This window comes from Pinus tabuliformis, chromosome 5_1, assembly GCF_031772625.1.
Source record: "Pinus tabuliformis cultivar Carrire ecotype Pingquan chromosome 5_1, CPIR1, whole genome shotgun sequence".
Lineage (NCBI taxonomy): Eukaryota > Viridiplantae > Streptophyta > Pinopsida > Pinales > Pinaceae > Pinus > Pinus tabuliformis.
The window spans coordinates 618,687,021-618,711,178 of NC_142305.1; the positions used below are offsets into that span (position 1 = coordinate 618,687,021).

General features: G+C 34.3%; 1 protein-coding gene across 17 annotated transcripts in view; it reads left to right on the forward strand.

Moving 5' to 3' along the window:
• Positions 1–24,158, forward strand: part of LOC149166447 (uncharacterized) — a 110,817-nt gene that overhangs the window by 73,267 nt on the left and 13,392 nt on the right. For 8 of the 17 annotated variants that reach the window (XM_089432595.1, XM_089432607.1, XM_089432600.1 and 5 more), the window contains one exon: positions 22,371–22,450. The exons of 3 other annotated variants lie outside the window; for them this stretch is intronic. The gene's annotated coding sequence lies outside the window, so the exon portion shown is untranslated. Of the gene's footprint in view, positions 1–21,690; positions 22,216–22,370; positions 22,451–24,158 lie in introns of those variants that run through there. 6 more of the 17 variants (XR_016260863.1, XR_016260864.1, XM_089432599.1 and 3 more) reach the window with 3 other exon arrangements.

A 24,158-nucleotide genomic window follows, 5' to 3' on the forward strand; every position in this document is an offset into this window, starting at 1 on the left:
GAATGGAGTTCAAGTGAGGATCTCATGGACTATTGGGATAGTTTAAAACAACATGAGGAGATGTTGACTGAAGATGAAGAGCTGATGTATAAGGCCATCAAGCCTTGTGTTTTTGAACCTAATAGTTTTGGTGTGCTTGTAGGATGCATAGGAGAGGATAGACAGTCTTGTGAAGCTGTCGAAAGCATGGAGGAGTATCTTACAGAAGATGAATACTCTGAAGTGAAGCTAAATAGAGCTCTTGAACTGAAGTATGAGGAGCAATGTGTTTTAGGGGATAAAAGGTACTCTAGAGCAGAAGAGTATGATGAAGAAGACCTCTCAAAGGAGGAAAGTATTGAGTTGTTACAACAGAAAGAACTCATTGAAAAATTAATAGTTGGAGCTCTTACAAGACAAGAACCATTCCTTGTGAAGGAAGGAGATGAAGTTGACCCTGAGGAGCTGAATCACGTAGACGACTCAAAGCAACAAGGAAATGTGATGACTGAAGAGTCGAGTAAGATCGCCAGGTCTTATGATTTTAAAATTAATAATTTGTGGATGATTGCAGGTACATCACAGGAGGGTGAACAAACTTTAGAGTTTGTTAGAGAGAAGGATCAGAATCTGAAATCTGTTCAGATCAAGACTGAGACGGCAAGATCTCATAACCAAAAGGAGACAGAAGAGTCACTTGGGAGTAGGCAGCGGAATGTTAGAGCTGTCATACAGGAGAAATATGGCAGTATTATTCCAATGAAGACTGAAGAAATGTTGTCCCAAAGAAATGATCCAATGAATGTCATTGGGGAAGGACAGAGATTGTTTGAAGATGATATGGAGGTTCTTAAAGAACAAGAGGGTAAGGATGAAAGGGAGGCAGTAAGAATCAAACAATTTCAAAGAAGAGTTAACCAGCAGCAGGCTAAGGAAGAAGAAGTTCACTACTGTGAACAAAAGTAGAGAGATATCATTGAAGAAGATGGTATGGAGGAGAGACTAGTTGACAGTCTCATGAATTCTTTTGAGAATTCAAAACAACATACTGATGTGCTGACAGAGGAGAAAGAAACAGAGCAGCAAATTGAATTGTTGCCAAAGGAAAATAAGGCACAGAAGCCTTATGTTTTTTATTTTAACAAATGTTTTGTGAATGCAGGTTTAGTTGCAGATGTTGGAGAAAATTTGACACAGATGAGCAACCAAATAAAGATGAAAGAAGAAGATTCTGTGGAAGAATTTAATCCATGGAACAGAAATGTTCAATTGCTGGAGAGAATGCTGGAAAGTCAGATTCAATGCAGAAGTTAGATGTTGCAGAGGGAGATATCCTTAAAGATATTCGGGAAGTTTGGGTGGAAGCAATGTCTACAGTGGTACCTGGAGCAGTAACTACAACAATATCTAGGGCAGAAAAAGTTGGAGCAAGAGCAAAAGTAGAAGAAAAAGTAAACCAACAACTACAAAGTGAAAATAACCAACAACAATTTGAAGAGTTAGTGGACAGCAGCAACAACCTGAAGCAGAGAGAAAGAGATAACAGTGAATGGCAGAATATGGACCAGCCCAAAGATATGCTAGAGATGGAGATTCAAGAGTTATGGCAGTTAATGATGAAGCAGTCCATATGGAGGAAAATGATAGCAGCAGGAAGGATGATGAATTAGAACTTGAATCTAATTGACAAGGAAAGGAAGATGAAACAAAAGACATCAGAAATACAACAAAAGCAAAGGTGCAAGACATTTGGGCAACTACAAACTAAAGTTTGGGACCCTGGAGGTTTTTTATCAACACATGAAAACACATGATCAGGAGATCATGAATATTTTCTACTTTGGGAGTCTGATGCAAGAGCATTCAACCCAAGAGAAAATCATTGTATTTTAGTAGACATAGGGGGTCATGTGTTTTAAGGAAGTTGGATTCCTAAGTGATGAATTAATGTAATATTTAGGCTTTTGAGTGAGTAGGATGAGAATTAAGTAGATGTTGTGAGGATATTGTAAATGCTCTCGAATTAAGGAGAACATGAGTGGTTAATAATGACAAGAGAGTTAGAAGCTAATTATAACTCGTAAGGCAGTTTCATGATTCGAGGAGCTAGAGAGAGTTCTTAGGGATTAATTAGAGTTAGAAGTGGACTTAGAGGACATTTGGGAGTCAGTTCAATAGATTGAGGGGTTGAACCAGAATTAGTTCAACAGAACCTTTCTAGTATAAATGTAAGTCTACGAGAAGAGTGAAAAGAGGAAGAGGCCACTGATATTGAAGATCAGGCCTGTGAGACAGAGGGTCTCGATATGTAATCAATTGTTTATACTTGTTTATACAGAGGTTTATCCCGGAATTGTGCAAGTGTTTGAATCGAGTATTTAATGATTGATTTATGTGTGAATTCGTAGGTTCTGTAATAGAGGTTGCAGGCAAAGTTCTGAAGAAATACACAGAGGAGGAGAATGATTTAGAGGAATCATAGTGGGTCTTTGAATCCAATTGAATGATCAGAGTGAAGCTCTGAAGAGACCGCGATGTGAGAATTCAGAGAAGGCAAGCTCAAGAGAGAGTGCGCAGTAGAATGGTGGAAGGACGAGAACCTTTGAAGAAACCCGAACCATAGAAAAAACACTGAAAATAGAGTGAAACATAAGCAAAGAGAAGAGCAGAGAAGTACATAGGTGATGCACAACAGTCGTCGGATCTCATAGATCAATGGTCCAGATCATGTCGCATGGAGCAGAGTGAAACATCGCATTGGCAAACCTTAACGAAGAAAGGCAGGTTTATACACAAAAATGGTATTTCAAGCGAGGCAGAAACCATAAGCGGCATTTAGAGAAGTCCGCTCGATCCCACTAGCCGAGCGACACGTAGCAGCGGAGGAGAGAGGAAAAACCGCTTTATCGGGCGGTTAATCCCCATGCTACTTGTTCACCCGAAGTCATCATGGACCGTTGGATCTGTTGAGTGCAGATCCATGGCGGAGGATTGTCGGGCTAGTTTGGTGAACAGGAAAGGACATCAGCCGTCGATCTGATGGCGAAAGATCAACGGTGGTGATTAAGTCGCATCGGAATGTTATATTGATATGCAAACTAACCTTGGGAACAAGCGATCGTCGATGCAATCATCGGAGTGATCGCATCGCAAACATGCAGGTATTGATCGGTGGAGGAGTATTGCGACAGGAGGAGTGGACTTGAAAGTTTATAGAGGCGGATTCAATTCCATTTGAGTTTCGGCCTTAATCTTTGGAGCGGGGTTCCGTGTGTTTTCTGTGTAATGCGGAGATTGGAGGAAAATGCGATAAAGCATATGGAAAAGGTAGATCCGAGAGATTTATATATGTGGATCTAATAATTAGAGTTCCGGAAGGTTATCACACATCGGGGATGCAAGGAGTGTGTAGTGTGACTGCGGAGAGCCCCGATTGCGATCAACAATAAAGGGAAACATTGGAAACTGTGCAAGGGCTTTAAAAAGGTGAAAAGGTAAGTTTATGCATGTTTATGTGTATTTCTATTTATAATAGAAATAAAGCACCGATAGAGGGTTTTGTGGTAAAGTCCGATTTAACAAAGGAAAGTGGGGTTATATATATGTGGTTAAAGGGTTAGCGAAAGCTTAAACTAAGGTTTATGAGGGTGAATGAGTCCCGATAGGAAGGAAATGATGGGTTAAGGTTAAGACTTGGTTAGTCTATAATTTATTCTGCAAAGAGTAAGAAAGAGGCCTTAACCATATTCTAAATGAAGATTTGGCTCTTTAGAGAGTTAATTTCCTGGGACTAATATGATTTTGTATTGTATATGCATATTGTGGGTGTAAGCGGGGTAACCCTGCATCATGGATGGATCAGCATGATCCTTAATTAACACCCCTTATCAAGATTTACACCTTTATTATCTTGTCAATGGGTTGATTGATTGTTTTCCCTCTTGACATGGAAAAGGTCAATTTTATCAAATTTCTCCATGAGCAACCTTATTCTATGAAAAATTGATGGCATTTTTGTATAATTATGTCGTAAGGCTTTTCCCTTTGAGAAGAACTCCCTGAGTTGCCACTTTGCATTCCTTTTTATTGTTAGATTCATTGTTAGACGATTGAGAGTTCTTCCACCATTAGATCCCACTCTAACTGTTTTAACTGTCATAACTAGTTATTTGGTTATAATGTTCGGTTTTATATAGTTAGGTAATAGATAATTACATTGTTGTAACCTATATTTTCATGAATGTCGAGGGAGGCTAAGCATCAGTTTCATAATTTTTTTCATAGATATGCATATATGTGGTTGTAGCAATAATATGTGATTCCTTTATCTCTGTTTAACATGAGTATGGGTGTTGAATTTGAACAAAGATTTCATAGGATAAAAAAAGATTGTTTCATCTCTGCAAACTCTCATTAAAGATGGAGCAACCATCTGTTTGAAGTGAAGGAAGAGTAGTCACCAAAGCCGAATTCCAGAGATTAGCCTCCGCACAAGAAAGGCATGCATTGTGAGTGCGTCTATGACTTGTCTATGTGAGTGAATCTGACAACGTTGAGGTAATTTTTGTCATTTTAGCATTTTTGATTGAACTTAGATTGCATTCAACATTACCATTAACTCCAAACGTTGTTAAAAGAAGGTTATGCAAAGGGTCATAGAGTTAACCTTATGCAGGCCACACACACCCTGTCCACATATTTCTACATGCATTCAAGTGACAACAACATTATCATTGTACCAATTACTTTAATTACAAGACATACACTTCAAATATGAAATTATGACAACAAATTTAAAATGGTGGATAAAAAATTACAAGACATACACTTCAAATATGAAATTATGACAATAGATTTAAAACGGTGGATAAATGAGCTTAAACACAATTTTCTATTATTAATGTGGCACCGAGATGATCATTTCAAGCATATTGATCATAGAGAAAATGTTAACAAATCATTTCAAACAGAGAGAGGACATTCAAGATCTTCAAGATCAAGGATTTATAGGACTCACCAAGGTGAAAAAAATGCCAGCCATATGTTGGATAGTCAAATGAAATGAAAATAAGGAAAAACTTTGCTTAATTTCACAAAAGCGTAAGCTAGAAATTAAATTTGTAAGTCACAGGCAATCATACTAAAATATGTGCATCTTCTACAACATTAGTGCAATTCATGTATAGTAAAGATAGTGGTAAAAATTGCATAACAAACTGCAACTGAATAAATGCCATATACTAATTTCATTACTGTCTGTTAAGACTCTCAAGTAATGGTACTGATTCTTTCGAATTTATATTGCAGCGGCAACACGTGGTAACAAAGCATTTCAAAGAGAGAAAGGCCATTGAAGATCAAGAACTTATGGGTCTCACCAAGGTGAAAAAAAATGCCAGCCATATGGTGAATAGTCAAATTAAATATAAGGAAAAACTTTGTTCAATTTCACAAAACAATAAGCTGGAAATTAACTTTTTAAGTCACGTGCATTCATACTAAAATATGTACATCTTCAACAACATTACAATGACATGTATACGTGAGTGGATCCAACAACATTCAGGTAATCGTTTGGGTGAGTGAATCTATCAATATAAAATTAATTGTTTGCATGAATACAAAAAGTCCATACATTTATTTACAGTGGGAAAAAAATAGCATTTGCACTACAAAGAAAACGTTGTAAGGCGCTACAAAAAGAACTAGTAGCTTGAAGTGTCTTATAAAATAGATGCAATCTCTACACAACATTCTAATGTAATGTTTGAAAATTATATATTTACAATGTCAAAGATCATTCAATCAACATTTATTACCACGATAAAGAACAATATAAAGACTTGGAAAATAGGCTTCATGCTAGAGAGCTTATTCTTCCACCTGCCGTAACATGAAAAAGTATAAGAGGTAGGTGCAACCATACAACCGATGGATCCATCTTAGCTCTTTATTTACATAAACATATCTTCCTAAAAGAAGGAAATGTCAAACACCTCATAAATATACTGGAATCTTCAAGATATGAAAGCTACAACAATAAATTACAACATGGACATGGTAGTCAATACAAAATCATGTGTTACCTATATTCTAACAGCCATTCCACCTCTAAAGATGTGGTGTTGTATTCAACTCTTTCAACAAAAGCACCTGCTCCAGTACCATCTAATTAGGTCTTAAGAGCTTCTACTGCAACAATTCTGGTACCCTAAGCTTATTCATCTCCACACGAAAAATCTAATCAACATCCTTGTCCAGTGATCATGCACCATAATGCAAACAAAAGTAGGTCCTCCTTCGATTCATATGGCACTGCTATATAAGAAAATTTTATTGAGCAAAATGCTTCATTTTACAATAAGATGTGCAATTCCTTTAGATTCATGGGATTTGAGATTATTCCAATTGTAATAAGTTCATATTCTAATTAGATGGGGAAATTAATATATAAGCAAATTTTATTTAGCAAAATGGTCCATTTTACAATAAGATGAGTAATTCATTTTGCTTCTCAAATTAAAGTTGACCCATACTTTTTTTATACATAGTTGATCAAGCTAATATGTGGATTGATAAGGCATTCTTCATGTTGCAATAATTAATTTACTAAGGATTTGAGATTATTCCAATTCTAATATGTTCATATTATATTTAGATGGGGAAATTAATATATAAGCAAATTTTATTGAGCAAAATGGTTCATTTTACAATAAGATGTGTAATTCCTTTAGATTCATGATATTGTACTGGTAAATATATATTATTACATTAGTATCTAGGAATAAGAATGAGAAAAAGATAATTACAAAGTCTTTTTATTTCAATTTAAAAAAAAAAAAATACATAATTTACATTTAAAAAAACATAAAAGATATTTAATTAATATTTAAAATAAATAGATTTTAAAAAATAACTAATTATCTCAGGTTAATTAATCTAATTGATCTATCTCAAAATGAGAATAATAAATATAAGGATAGTATTAAAGATGATAAGGATAAAAATAAGTAAAACTATAACTAAATATTAGATTAATAAGAATAATTAAGATAAAATTAAGGAGATTAAGAATAAAAATAAAAATACAACTAAATCTTATATTAAAACATTGTAATAAAAAAATAAAAATTAAGAGAAAAATTCAATATTATAAAAATAATGAGAAAACACATAAAAATAACTTGAGCACCCTTACAAGATGGATTCATCTTACTCTCGCATCCTAAATCGAAGTTTGCATCTATAAATCTTTGCCAATTGCCAATATATTATTAAGGCCGGTAAATAAATGGCAGACTATCGCCAAATATTACAATATTGCATACATATGGAAAACCCTTGTTCACCGGTTGGTGATTTCATCTATTTACAACAATCATAACCCACAACTAAATAAAAACCATGTTCTACAACCATAGAACCTTATTTATTTTTTCTCAATATAAATCCAATTCAGTGCTCACCCATCAACATGTCTCGCGCAACCAACAACAACACATAACAGTGAGGCTGCAAATCCATAAACGAACAGAAATTAATAACCCAAAATAATAAGCCATATATACTCGCATGATAATAAAAATTTGCAATTGAATTCATACCATCCTTCAATAAATCCTTTCTCTCCTCTCTTTTGTGTTTTTACAACAATCATAACCCACAATTAAATAAAAACCATGTTCTACAACCATATAACCTTATTTATTTTTCTTAATATAAATCCAATCCAGTGCTCACCCATCAACAACATGTCTCGCACAACCAACAACAACACAGAGTCGCGAGGGTGCAAATCCATAAAACAACAGAAATCAATAACCCAAAATAATAGGCCATATATACTTGCATAATAACAAAAAATTGCAATTGAATTCATACCATCCTTCAATAAATCCTTTCTCTCCTCTCTGTTGCGCATCAACAACATGTCTCACAAATCCATAAAAGAACAAAAATCAATAATCCAAAATAATAAGCCATATATACTTGCATAATAACAAAAAATTGTAATTGAATTCATACCATCCTTCAATAAATCTTTTCTCTCCTCTCTGTTGCGCATCAACAACATGTCTCACACGACCAACAACAGCACAAAGCTGCGAGGCTACAAATCCATAAAAAAACAGAAATCAATAACCCAAAATAATAAGCCATATATACTTGCATAATAAAAAAATGCAATTGAATTCATACCATCCTTCAATAAATCATTTCTCTCCTCTCTTTTGCATTTTTACAACAATCATAACCCACAATTAAATAAAAACCATGTTCTACAACCATAGAACCTTATTTATTTTTTCTCAATATAAATTTGATCCAGTGTTCACCCATCAACAGCATGTCTCACACAACCAACAACAACACAGAGTCGTGACTGTGCAAATCCATAAAAGAATAGAAATCAATAACACAAATTAATAAACCATATATACTTGCATAATAACAAAAAATTGCAATTGAATTCATACCATCCTTCAATAAATCCTCTCTCCTCTCTGCTGCGTTTTTACAGGCGGGGAAGATTCAACGTACTGGAGAGGAGGAGCTTGGGTTGGATACCCTGATAACACCATCAAAATTATTTTAATGTAAATACAAATTATTTGTGATTGTCATTCAAGAAAATAATTGACGAGATAAAAGAAAGAGGAGCATAATTAAAATAATAATAATAATATATAAAATTAAATAAATCACTATAAATTCACATATTTATATTCCAAGCTTAAAAATAAACAATTAAAGTCACTTTAATGAAATGCCGTTTATTATACCTATCAAAAGTATTAAAAGAGAAATAATATTTATATATAATATGCGCAATGTGAGAATATACACAAGTGTGAAAATAAACCATAGGCAGGATTGAGAAGAGACCATCTGCGTTCACTTTACATTAAACTAACTACTCTTAAAAGAAAAGAGAACACAATGATAATCCCGCATATCTTCCATTACTAAATCATTATATCAAGATAGCCTTACATAATACACTCACAGAGAACTAAAACTTAATAATCTCACGTACTTTCCATAAACAAAATGGCTATATGGTGTACTCTTGAATAATTATAAACCCAAGCTTATACACCTACTCATGAATAATTTAAAAATCCAGAAAATACAAACTCATGTTTACACGAAGAAATGAGATAGTCGTGCATTTCTTCCATCGTTTATGGAAGAATCATGTTCTACCACAATACCCATCAGTAACATGTCTCGCACAACCAACAACAACATAAAGCCGTGAGAGCACAAGAGAGCCGAACCTGGCGGAGGAATTGGTTGAGGGTAACCTACGGGTGGTGATGAAAACTTGTTGTCAGTTATTGCTGCTTCAGATTCGATTTTAATTCAAGAAATGAAGGGAGAATGGGCAATAATAATGAAGCGAGGGTAGTCAAAACGCAACTGAAAACCTAACGAGCCAGTCAGTTGAGCGGTTATGAGGAGTCCATTATGAGATCAATGGAGGGCAACATTTCAATCGTATTGTCATTCAAGAAAATAATTGACGAGATGAAAACAAGAGAGAAGCACAATCAAAATAATAATAATAATAATATATAAAATTATACCTATCAAAAGTATTAGTAAACGAGAAATATACACAAGTTTATTATACCTATCAAAAGTATTAGTAAACGAGAAATATACACAAGTGTGAAAATAAACCATAGGCAGGATTGAGAAGAGACCATCTGCATTCATTTTACATTAAACTAACTACTTTAAAAGAAAAGAGAACACAATAATAATCTCGCATATCTTCCATTGCTAAATTGTTATATTGAGATGGCCTTACATAATATACACTCATCAAGAAAAAAAACTTAATAATCCTACGTACCTTTTATAAACAAAACCGCTATATGGCATACTGTTGAATAATTAAAAAAACATAGAATATAAACCCAAGCTTATACACCTACTCATGAATCATTTAAAAGCCCAGAAAATATAAACAAAACCGCTATATGGCATACTGTTGAATAATTAAAAAAACATAGAATATAAACCCAAGCTTATACACCTACTCATGAATCATTTAAAAACCCAGAAAATACAAACCCAATGTGCATGGAGAAATGAGATAGTCGTGCATATCTTCCATCGTTATGGAAGAACCATGTTCTACAACCATACCCATCAGCGACATGTCTCGCACAACCAACAACAGCACAGAGCTGCGAGAGCACAAGAGAGTTGAACTTGGCGCAATAATTGGTTGAGGATAACCTACCGGTGGTGATGAAAACTTGTTGCCAGTCATGGCTACTTCGGATTCAATTCGAACTCACAGAAATGAAGGGAGAATGAGCAATAATAATGAAGCGAGGGTAGTCATGGCTGCTTCGGATTCAATTCGAACTCACAGAAATGAAGGGAGAATGAGCAATAATAATGAAGCAAGGGTAGTCAAGACGCAACTGAAAACTTAATGAGTCAATGAGTTGAGCGGTTATGTGTTAGCAATATTTAATTTGCTATAACTGATAATAAGATTTCAGATAAGATTCTGAATGTAATATATATATATATATTTGATAAAAATTGAATGATGATTACAAGGCTGAGGCGGTGCTCCTTAAATAGGAGTTGACTGGCCACACCTAATCAGAGAGACATGTCCCTTGGGACTGATGTCTCTTCATTTAACTAATTATTTGCTAATTAACTGATTATAATTAATAATTTATTCATTTAAATAATACTTTTAATATTTTATTTAATTTGTTATGATTTTAAGTTCATAACATTGCCTTCCCCTTAAGATGTTTTGTCCTCAAAGCATAGGTAGGTCTGGGTGTTGATACATGAAACGTTCTGATTCCCAAGACGAATCTTCCTCTGGTAACCTCTTCCACTTGATGTGGTATTCCTTTACTGTCTTATATTGTAAAACTTTTTCTCGGGTAGCAAGTATACCCTCAGGTTGAAGGATTATTCTTCCTTCTTCATTGGTCTCTGGTATTTCCGTTTTTGCTATTTGATTTTGCCCTAATACTTTTTTGAGACTTGATACGTGAAAGGTATTATGGATTCGGTAATTGTTTGGTAACTTTAACCCATAAGCTACACTACTTATCTTTTTAATTATTTGGTATGGTCCATAATATTTAGGTGACAATTTATTCTTCCCTTGTTCTTTTAGTGATAGTTGCTTATAAGGTTGGAGTCTAACAAAGACCCAATCTCCCTCCTTGAACTCTCTTTCAAAACGGTGTTGGTTGACTTGCTATTTCATTCTATTATGGGCCATGGTTAGATTTTCTTTTAGTAAGTTGACGATTCTTTGACTTTCTCATAAGTGGTCTTTAACCACTGGTACCCTAGAATCAAGGAATGCAAAGTCTTTCCACCTGGGTGGTTCGTAACCATATAAGGCTTGGAAGGGTGTCATCTTAGCTGACGTGTGGTATGCGGTATTATACCACCATTCGGCCAAGTGTAGCCACTGTGTCCATCTGTTTTGTTTATCTGTAACAAAACAATTCACTACTCAAAATTATTCACTACTCAGAATTCCTGAATTAATTTAGAAATACAAAAAACATGAGTTCTACGTTTGTCCCTAAAATAACAAAACAAAGCCACTAATTCTATAAATCAAGCCTCTACTTAATTCAGACTCTAGGCATTACCAAGTGCACCAATAATTTTGCAAATCGATTCCACTTTACACGTCTTCCATGTGGACCATAGTGCATACTCAAACATAACTGTGAAAGGAAGAGATTGCGTATGGTTATTCTTTTGACTCCTACACTTTCGGACCTACACTTTTTGCTTTACACATTTGAAGCAGAATGCACAACAGTTGCATTTCATTGAATCTCATAAATGGCTTCTTGCATTCCTAGGAGGCACTCACAACATGGCTTACATTACTATAAGTAGACAGTCACACTCACTGCAGGGGTAGATGATGGGAGATTTTAGCCTTTGTCAGAGAGAAGATGCAGAGAAAACAACATTAGACAAGCACTCTATTAGTGTTACAAGCCCATTTCACATAATTGGATAGACTACTTTACCACTAAGCTGCATCATTGGATTGGATAGGAATGCCAGTCAATATTTTTTCTACTCTAGGAAGTGATGACCTGGATCAAAATTCCCTACAAGATTACATTTTGAATAAATTTCAATTATTTGTAGTTAGTTTCTATTGGTCTACATCCATACCAAATGGAAGTATTGGTCCTGATAAAATTCCCTAGGTAAAGTCTCTACAAGGCATGCATTCAATTGGACATCCTTCTTCTCTAGTACACTACCCGAGGTGATTCAATTCCTTCCTCGTTTCATTCCTATGCCTTGAGAAATTCTTGGAAAGAATACAGGAGCTTCCAATAGTGGATTGCATATTTATGAAGAACATCAAAAGTAGTGGATGCTTGTTATAGGCATTGGTAAACCGAAGATCTCGAGGTTGACAGGAGTCCAGATGTTCTAGAGTTCATGTGAATCACACATTTCCAATGGATTACTCAAACATGTACCAATCACATTAGTAATGTTTTCGTGCAATTGGATCAAAATCATGTTTAAAATCGAAGGGTTGTGAATGTTACATAGATGACGATACTCCTTGTCAACATAAAAAGAATTCACAAATTGCCGAAAAATGGAGAACTATTTGTCAGAAAGAAACAAATTTGTCGTAAAAAATGGCAGTGTTCTCATAAATTCAAAATCAATGAAAGGTGATCATCGAATCAGATGCTATCCAACAATAAAATAAAATAAATAAAACAAACCCTATGTTAAAATAAAAATTCTATGTCATTTTGCGATTCAAAATGTTTCTTTACCATTTTTGTAGATGATGTTCTCAGAGGAAACATTAGAGATATTGAACATCATCAACTACACTGCACTAGAGTTTCCCATCAAATTTGTAGATTTTACATCAAAAGTTATGAATATTTGGGCGCTGATGTTTGACTCATTTTCATCTAATACATGATGATGTTTGAAAGCTGTGAGGTTATGATACAAATGTATATTTGGAAGGATAGCTATCATATTGTTCATGAATTAAGATTATTTTATTTAGCTTATTTGATGTCATCTACTACTTGTAGTTTTCCAAAATCTATCAAATATTTCTATTGGAACTTGAAAGACCATATTTGAAGATTAAGAGGCAATCTATGTTGGAAAGGTTATAGAATATGTCAAATTGGCATAATGTAAATGATTTCTCTTTATCTTCTAACTTTGAGTGGAATTTTGTTTACTAATTTTTATCTTCAATGAATTTTTATATATCACGATTCTTCCCGAATTTATGCTTTACGACATTTTCTTTGCAACATCTTGTGAAATTGCTAGTTATTATTGAGTCACCAAACACACTTATTTGATGAAGTCCCTTTGATAATACAATATGTAATCCTTGACATAGAACCAAAGCTTCTGCTGATGCAATGCCTATTCCCCAAGAAAATTTCATCTCTATTTCTCCACTGGGGCGAAATATAACCCCTCCCGCTCATGTTTCCCCCAAAATTCCTAACGTATTGTTATCATTAATCTTATTTTTAATAATTCACTCTATTTAGTGCCTTCTTGCACTCTTTTCTTTCACAAATAGATTTATTTGTCGTTGATGAGGGGTGGAGTATTAATATGAAAGGTGGGTCGTTTCATAAATGGGATACACTCTCCCAAAAAAAACATTGAATACTCAAATTATTTTAATGTTTTACTAAAATAAAAGATCTTAGCTTTAGTGGTTTGGTGAACAATCTGACATTTTTCTTGCTCTTAAAAGAAAAAGAAAAGTTTTAATTTTAACATAGAGCTTTACAATATTAATAATTTTTATTTTCTTCTTTTCAAATTAATTAGTACCTTCAAAATCTAATAGCACCTCCAAGATTTGACATCATCATTCAATGGGTAAATATAACTTTCTAATTTATTTGTTTTTAGAGTGAGATTATAATTTAACTTCTTTCCAAATTTATTGATTTTTTCCGCAAGGAAAATTCATAATTTCCATTAATAAGAAATGAAAAATACATGCTTTTGATGCCCGAAAGCATTTCATATATGATTGTGATACATGCTATAGATTTGTGAAGGCATAATAATACAAGCCAAAATCCAAAAAAATTACAAAGGTCATCCATAGAAGGCTATAAACAAGCTAAACTGTGAAAAGAAACATATCACTTTCAGATTTATGTGTAAGATAACCAGTTAACCTACCCCATTCTTCCTTTCTTCTTGTCAACTTTATGCCAGACTCCTTGTGAGGGAGTGGCATTTACAATTGCTAATTGATTTTCATTTGCCTGCAAAGAAGCTATTTTTTCTAAATCTGAATTCTTTGAGGCATGGGATCGTTTCACTCCACCTGCCTCCATGTGAGGGAGTGCTTCTTTCGACTGTTGCACTGTTATCTGTGTTTTTCAGTGATTCTCTGACTTTGAGTCATTGATCCATCCCGCTCTTCCCCTTTGTTTTTTGGTGTGCCTTGGAGTTCTTGAACCTCCACACTCATTTGATTCACCACAACTTCCTTGTCCTCATCTTATGAAATTTGCGGATTTGGAACTTGCCATCCCTTTTGTTTTTTGGGCTACTTCTTTTCCTATTTGGAAACTTCTTTGACTGAAGACTTGAATTTTGTAAATGTCCAGTCTGAAAACAAATGCAACATCTGAATGTTGTGTTCTCAAAATCTAGAAACTGTGCGCAATCAAAACTATTATGAATCAAGTGGATACAATTAGGTAGTACTTTACTTAGATCTACCTCTACACATATTTGACATAAGTAAAAATTCCTTTGGCAACTCTTTCTAAATCTATCTTTATGTACTTGCCCAAAGTGTTTCCAATTCCCATTAATACCTGGTGGTGCCGAAAAGGAAGGGGAATATTATGCATTCTCACCCAAACTGGCATTTTTGAGACCACCAAAGTATTGGCATCAAGACCTGGGAACCATGGAGTGATAAAAATATCTCCACTCCCCCAAAACCATGGTCCCTCATTTAGAGTGTAATTCAGACCCTTCTCTGTGTCGAATTGTACAATAAAAAATCCTTTCAAACACGTGAATGTCACAATTGGGGGTCCAATTTGAGAACACCCATTACTGAATATCCTTTGATTTTGGCTAGAAACCATTAAACCCGTATACAATAGCTCGTGATTATAGAATGCCAAACAAATCTTTTACCTCCATGATATTTACCGCCATTTCTAGAGCATGTTCCAACAAATCAACGATATAAGGCCCTGGGATATTCTAAATTTGCCCAGATGGCGCGAGCTTCTTCCTTGTTGTTTGGAATGAGCTAAAAGGTTTTGCCAAATCAGGTTGATCTTGAGGCTCTCCCTTGCTTTTCACTGCATCTTGATATGAAACTGAACCCTTCGGGTTGCTGGACCCTGAAGAGCCTCCCCACAACCTCAAATTTAAAAAAATGGTGGAGCATTGAATAACGTGGTAATCTCTCATCCTCATATTATTGTGCAACGATTCCCCCCACCCCCCCCCCCACCAATTAGGATTTAAGAATTCATCGGGGTGCCCAATTTATTTTGGATATTCTACTTCAATTCTTTAACAAAATCAGAGGCCCGAACCTAAAATAGGACAAAGTTTCCACCATGGGTTTTAATAAATATCTGGAAAAAAAATCTATGCACCCATCTCTGTTTTCAAATCGTGAATACCATGTTGGTCCACATCCATATCTGCTAGAAAATACATATCTGAGGATCTTGGGTTCAGGGGAGCCTGTAATAAGTCAGGAAATTGCCAAAGTGAAAGCCAAGCCACCAGATCTACATTTAGGAACCACCGATCGATGAGAAACAACCATGGCAGCGCATATCTATAAATAAATATTCATATATGTTCATAAGGGTTGTCATAGATCTGTGAGTCTCCAGATCCAACCTCATTGGCCTGTGATTCACCAAATCCATCCATTTGGACAACAAATCTTCAACTGGAAGAGGCCCTATCAAGCAAGTTCTAAATGTTTGTGAGTTGCCATCTTTCGATCTGAACATCTCTCCTACTGCTGCACATTGAAACTAAGAAACCACACCCTTTGCAAAAACCGCTCGTGCAACAATTAGATCTTGGCTCTTCGCATGTCATAGATGCCACTCATGACCATTAGGGACTCCATACTCGTCACGAGGACGCTGAAACCCCGCACTTGAATCCAAGAATGAACTAAAAAAACCATTTTCTATTGTTCTCCAACCCCGTATGTATAAAATTATGTTATTCTCCAAATTTATTGATAGAGGCTAATGTATTTTTAAGAAGGAATTGAATTGGTTATCTATTAGTATATAGTCATCTTAATTTTAAATCTACAAGCTTGGAGATGGATCAAATCTTTCAAGATACATATTTTTTTTAGTGCAAAATTTGGAAAAATGTTGCACCTCTATAAATTAGAATTAAGATAAATTTATGTTGATTCTTAATAATATTATTTATGTTTATAATCCTTGCACCCCCCACCCTCTCTCTCACACACACATATATGAATTCTTATTTTTAATTTTATTATATATATTTTTGTAAATTTAATTATATTGATTTCAAAAAAGGATTTTGCATTAGGATACCAGAGTTTCAATAGAAAAACTCTTTACATTTATGGTATTGCATACCATATTGACTCATGGGTTTTTCCTTTATATCCTTTCTCTTTCTTACATCAATCCAACCTCCAGAGCTATTAGTCATAGCCGAAGGTGGAGTCATATCCTCGATATTTTGAAGGAGCTCTATAGTTGATGAGTTTGCTCTAACTATTATTTCTTTCTCACTATCTAATTGATCAGACCCATGGGTGTGCTTTTGCCCACTAATTGTTAGCACTATCATCATTGAATCCTTGTCATATACCTTTTTCATTAGGGATCCCTCTACAGAGCGATGTGGCGATGCCATTTGGTACTGAACCAAATCTAGAATTGCTAGGCTGTTAGGGTATGAATTTTGTTGTTGATCATTGTCCTTCTTATGATCTACATAATTCTTGAAGCCTGAAGCAACCTTCAGATCCCTCCATCCTCGGCCGAATTTCTTAGGCTCTTCGGTTCCATACACCGCTTTTGAGGAAGGACACAAACTTTGAAGGTGCCTAGGTTGTTGACAAGTTCTACAACTGAAAATGGTGTTTTCGTAGTCTAGAGGTTGGTGAAATTATCTACCCTCACACATGATGATAATTTGTTTGGTAAACCTTCATTGAGAGCCACTTCTACGTATATTCAAACAGAAGTGATGATCCCTTGAGCTAATCTATCACTATCTATCTTAATGAGGCGACCTATTGAATCTCTGATATCCGCTGGGATATCTAATTGAATCCAATGAAGAGGTAAGTTTCAGAGCCTTACCCAAACTAGAGTGGCTAGAGTTTTCATAGTATTTAGATTAAAGTTCAGAAACCATGGATGAACCGAAAGACTAGCTCGGCCCTAGAACCAGGGTCCTTGGTCAAAAACGTTATGCCATTCTTCTATATTTTTAAACGCAACCACGAAAAATCATTTTAAACAAAAAACAACTCAACATTCTGAGACCATTTCTAGTGAACCCAATCTCGGAGGGCAAATGACTAGGGCCAAAACCCATTAAAGTGACATACAATTTCCTTACGTTTGTAGTTTTCTACCTTGATCTTCAAGAGAATAACGCTTATTGAAAACTTTGGTGTGTCCTTAGATTGCTCCACCACAAAAACTTGACCAGAGAGTTCTTTTTTAATATGAGAACTAGACTTGGGGTTAAGGGCTTCCTCAAAGGATTTGGGCTTCGAATTTGAGGCGTCCCCCTGCCCCTGACACCGCCATTTAGATATGCAGTGAGAGATATGGAGACATCTCTCTTAATGCCATAATTTCCGAGATAATTCACCATTTTGAGTTGCCTTCCTTCAGAAAGGAGCCTCATCGCTCCCACAAGAATTCCTATCCGCTTTTCAATTTTGGCAACAATCATAAGAACGTAACCCTCTTCTTCAACCACTATGTAAAGGGACTCCCCTAACAGGGACTTGACAAAAATTGGGAATTTCTGAGAAGCCAAGTTCCAAAATCCTTTATTTACTTGGATTGAGCCTTGCATGACCTCCACAAGCAGAGGAGCAACCTCAACTCGCTGGAAGGTTTTGTCAACCATTTTACAAGTACTCTTATAACCCTGGTGAACTTCTCGGTTAGGAACATGGAAGCTTTTAGAAGGAATCCAAACAGATCTGGGGACCAAGTCTGGCTTGAACAATATGACAAACACTTTGTATGCCAACCCAATCCCGCTAAGAGAAGCTTGAATTGACATTTCAATCCCGCCAAGAGAAGCTTGAACTGGCATTTCATCAAACATTTTGCGGGTGACTCTCCACCCTTGACATCGTCATTGTCCAAGGAACAAATGAGCATGAAGGCCTCTAAAGCAGCTAGGAACCTGCCTCTCGACTTGATATATAGCCCTTCTACCAGGCCCCAGACAACCAACCTAGAGACATTAACCAGTTGCAATATCTCTTTCATGATATTTACTATGGTAATTCTTCAGAAACCATCCCTCAAGTGCAACCCCGATGGCTAATACACGAGGGGATCCATGGAGAGAGCCATTGGTCATTTGCATAAATTCAAGAGAGCCCCCATTCTCTACACTTCTTTTGGCATATGGTGACATATTTTGACACTTCTTTTGGCTTATTGCGACATATTTTGAGGTGCTCTAAAAACATAGAATGCTAACCCATTGAGCGTCTCCATTTTCACTCTCTTTTTAATTTTATTATAACCATAATTACATATGTGACATTTTTCTTTAACGTATTTTAATTAGTTTTTAATCTAATTTAATTTTTTTATTTTCTCCTCTCACACGTAAATTTTAGAAAAAAAAATACTCTGAGTTGATTGTTGGTGTTCATTTGTTCCCTCTCGATACAAACCAACTGTTAATATAAGGATGCAGTGTAGTGATTGTGATCTACGGTTATGCACGGTCCTAGTTATGATATATGCGGTACTAGTGATGGATTGAAGAGTTTGGTGCCCAAGACATTTAGATTTATGAGGACTTGCAATTAGTTGTCAACTATGTTAATGGCTCCTACACCAGAAACTACAAACTCTTTGCTTTGAAATGCCACCTTTGTTGCTTTTTTAAAGTCAAGTATTAAATTTTTATAAGTTTTATTAATTAAATTTAAATATTAACTTTAGAATATATTGTTTATATATATGGGGATCAAATCAACTTTAATTTATAGTTATTATTTATATTATATATATTTCACATTTTTTTTCTATAGGAAACTCTGGTTAGATCAACTCTGAAGGGAATCTTTTTAAGGCGTCGAGGAGGGGTTCGTGATCGGCGAGATACTTAACAACATTGACTCGACTAGTTGATCTAACCCTTGGGGCTCATATATTTCATGTTTTATTCATAAATTTATTAAGTTTTTATATGAAAAAAGCATTTATAATTGAATTGATTTAAATTTTATTAATTTTTTTAATTAAGATAATATCATTTATTATTATTATTTGATTTAATACTTAATTTTATCATTATTATTATTTAATTCAATATTTCATTTTGCAAATATTATAAAGCTTTCTTATTTTGAATGGACATTTAAATGTTTATGCTCTTTAAAAGAGGTAGTCTAACTTATAGACGAAATAACACTATAACCTTTTTCACTCGAATTCACTAAAATCAGACAATACAATTTCAAGACTTTTTGTTGTTTAAAATACATTTTTGAATGCATAAATGGATTCAACACCCTAAAAACTAGGGCACTAGAATGATGGAGATTAAACAATTTATACCAATTTCAAGACTTTTTGTTGTTTAAAATACATTTTTGAATGCATAAATGGATTCAACACCCTAAAAACTAGGGCACTAGAATGATGGAGATTAAACAATTTATACCTAAATTTTTAAAAATTTCTAACGGATTTTGATTAAAATTAACCAGAAAAATAGTCGTGCAAAAAGTCATTTCATCTATAAGTTTGACTACGCTCTTTAAAAAAGCTACTTTATCTATTCTCAGAGAAATTAACCAAAAAAATCATTCGAATATTTAACAACATTAATAACAATTTATTAACTTAAGGTTTTAACTTAATTATGTTATATTTTATACGCATTATAATTTGAGATTAACTTTGTTTTAGTTTCATATAAAATTTGAAATATATAAATATGTATTTTGGGTGTGTGGTTATAATTTACTTAAAAAATAGGGTCTAGAGTATGCCCTAAACCTGCTTTTGCTTGGATAAGAGCTCGTCTTCCTTGGAGTTAAGGAAACAGGTTAAACGCCCAAGACTTAGAGACATTTGGCAGGAGTGAAACACAGCGCCTTTAAGGACCACCAACTGGTTATTCCAAGTGGGGTGCCCCTTTAAGGACCACCAACTGGTTATTCCAAGTGGGGTGCCCCTTTAAGGACCACCAACTGGTTATTCCAGGTGGGGTGGTTTTCATTGAATAATGGTGATGAGTGAGTCTGCATTCACAATTAACAGCTAGACATGGATGTCCTCATTGCTATTAACAACTATAACAGCTAGACATGGATGTCCTCATTGCTATTAACAACTAGAGATGGATGTCCCCATTGCTGATTTGACAATTGAATTATGATAGGTTTTCCTACCCATTAAAAAAAAAAATTTAAAATATCTAGTTTGACAACTGAGTTATGATAAGTTTTCCCATTTACAAAAAAACTTACTTAAAAAACAAAATTTAAAAATATCAACTATAATAAATTTAACTAATATTTTAAATAAATTCTAATATATTTCATACAAATATTAAAGATATTAAATATTACAAAGTATGTTAACTTACAACGAGATCACATAATAATAATTGAAAAGGAGGTGGACTTAAAATTTAATTTGTTTGGTATTCATATTTTTTGAAACTAAAAAAAATAAGTGAATGATCCAAAATTTCAAAGTATGTCTTTTTAACAGATAATTAATAAATTATTTTAAGTCGTAAAGATTTTAATTTGTATTTACAAATATTTTGGGTTCAAATTTTCTGTTATTTTTTAATAGAGATGAGAAATTGGATATGATGAAAGAATAATCTTGTTAAATCAAAAAAAATATTATATTCATAATTTTATGCTTATGGAAAAATCTGTGAATAATTTATGAAACCAACCTTTCGGACTAGTTTGTTGAGTCTATCATCAGATCAATAATAATTATTTTATTTTTTTAATAAATAAATTTACTTGTATATAATATTAAAATAATAATAATAAATTTACTTGTATATAATATTAAAATAATAATAATAAATTTAAAATAATAATAATAATAAATTTACTTGTATATAATATTTTTTATAGGACATTTTTTATATACTATATAGATTTTATTATAGAAGACATTATGCCAATATTAATAAATTCCATACAGAAAAATTATAAGTTAATTGAAATCGTCAAGAGGCAGAATTTAATTTGTTACATCAACGCTGACAATTTTCTATATTCTTTCACTCAAAAAATATTTTTACTCTTAAATTATAATAAATATAACTTCTTATACAAATATCATTATTAAATTTTTAAATAACAATGAAATCATTAAAGACCCCGCCCGAAAAAGAAAGAAGATGAAAGATTTTCTTTTCGAGAAAATTTTATAAGTCATGTGGAAGACTGCGGGGAGGTTTTGAAAACGCTGAGAATCTTACCTAACTTATTCATGAGTGTTTGACGCGTGGAGAGCTGCTTCTGAAACGTGAATGTGATTATTATTCATGAGCGTTCGACGCGTGGAGAGTGGCCTCTGAAACGTGAATGTGATTATGGACGGGTGGAGAGCTGCTTCTGAAAAGTAGGCATGCCATCTGATACCACTGACAGCTATGAAACCCTAATTCCATTTCCTCCCTACCCTGCCTCTCCATTCCACATTCCTATTCTACATGCGGAGCAGTATGTTTTTAGTGCACTCCAGCTATGTAATCCCCAAACCACTCTGCTAGTTTATGTATTCCGCTTTTCTATTATATTTTATCCATTCCACTTTTCTATTGTGGATGTGAGAAGCAGCATTTTTAATGTTCTAAAAGCGTTCGGTATCGCCATGTCTGAAATCCATGGCGGTTTGTACCAGAGACTTTTGGGATCCAGGTAGAATGCCCCAATTTTTACTGGTAAAACGAGTTCGCACTGTTTTTGTTTTTATTTTTGAATATATTTGTCTGACAGTGATTTATTACTAGTATTTTTTGAATTATTATTGCGTGAGAGTTTTTTTATTATTAGTATTTTTTGAATTATTATTGTGAGAGAGATTATTTCTGTACAGACGCTGGAGGCAAAGATGCTGGAAAATTGTGTTGTGCCGAGCTGTATCCATGGAATGGGTAGAATTGAAAAGAAGAACTTGTAAGCATGTCTGCTTGCCAATCTTTTCATTTTTAAATTGATATGTTTAGAAGAAAACCAATGAATGGTGCCACGATTTTGATTTTGTTTTTTATTGTCTTCACTACTTTTGAGGTTGTATTTCTGACAAGAAAGTAGTTGTCCTTCGAAAACTATACCAACTCTTTTGTCAAATAACACGTTCTAGCAAAACCTAGCAGAATAAGGCATTAATTCTACAACTTCCGTTATTTTAGTATATATGAATCAGCCGCTGTATAAAATTTGGCATTGCAAGGAAATTTAAGCACCTTTCATCAACATCTTCTCTCGTGAAATTGTGTTGTCAACCAAAGAATAGTTGTCCTTTAAAAAGCAATAAGCATCTTCTCAAAGTTGTAGAATAATACTCATATATAGGGATGCCATTTTGTCACGGCTAAAATTGTTGTGCCCCTAAATAGCCCATTGCATGTCTGAGCTTTCATTAGCCTGCCACACTGATGGAGACAGTGTAATAAACTCAACCATAATTGGAAGCCCCCTGATGTTTTTCCAGAATCTGGGATTTTTTTAGCGTTCCATTCTTTTAAGCGCTTTTTACCATCTTTATGGGTCAGAGTGCCGCCCATATTTGGTTCAACCTAAGGCTCTGATCTTTGAACAAATTAGACTGCATTCTCATTGATTTTATTGTTTCCAATGGAATGGTTTAAAGAGAAACTGTTATACAGCACCATGTTTTTCTTTCACTACACGCTGCATGTTCTTTTTTCTCGCAGTTGTTCTAGGCGTTAAACGAAACAGGGAATAGGCGTAAATCATACAAATCTAGTTCCATGTTGAACTTAGCAGTTCAAGGAAATGATTAGTCAAAGCTCTCTGCCGTGCATTTGAATTTTAAAAAAATGTGATGTTCTGGGTACTGATAAGTTTCATTGTAAAATGCATAGTTCTTCAAAATGTTTTAATGATTTTAAGGCCTCTGTATTTTTAGTTGTTTCCAGTGGCAAGATTTTCCATGCATTTTGTTAAGAGAGAGGTGTGTATGCATATTCCTTCCCTTGAAAATATTTCTATGTTCAACTTCATAGATAGGGAACAGGTACACACTACTAACAGACTTCAAAGCATAAATAGCACAAAAGCAGTTCCCAAAGGAAATAATTAGTTCAAAGCATCCTCCAATTAAAATAAGATGTAATGATGCACTGTTTTTGAGCATTCTAGGGTCCTTATGGTCTCGTTTTATGTTTTCCAATTATAACATATTCGAGGGTCTTTAAGGTCTACCTTTTATGTTTTCCAATTACAACATACTCACTGCTTTATGCTTTCCAATTACAACATATACACTGCAACATTGCGAATGCATCTTGTCGACTGAGAGCATGCATTCTGCTTTATGTTTTCTAATTACAACATATACACTGCAACATTGTGAATGCATCTTGTCGAGTGACAGCATGCATTCTGCTTTATGTTTGCCAATTACAACATATACACTGCAACATTGTGAATGCATCTTGTCGAGTGAGAGCTGTGCATGCATTTTTCTTGTGAAAATATTTCATGCTATTATTATCTGTAAGGCTGAAACTCTGGATGTAAGCTTCCAATATGCTTCGTCTTCATCACTTGCTTTGCTAAGCTTAAAGCTTGCTTTTCACTTGTCTCTGGTTTTTGTAGCTTGCTTTTCACTTGTCTTTGGTTTTTGTTGTTTTTGGCA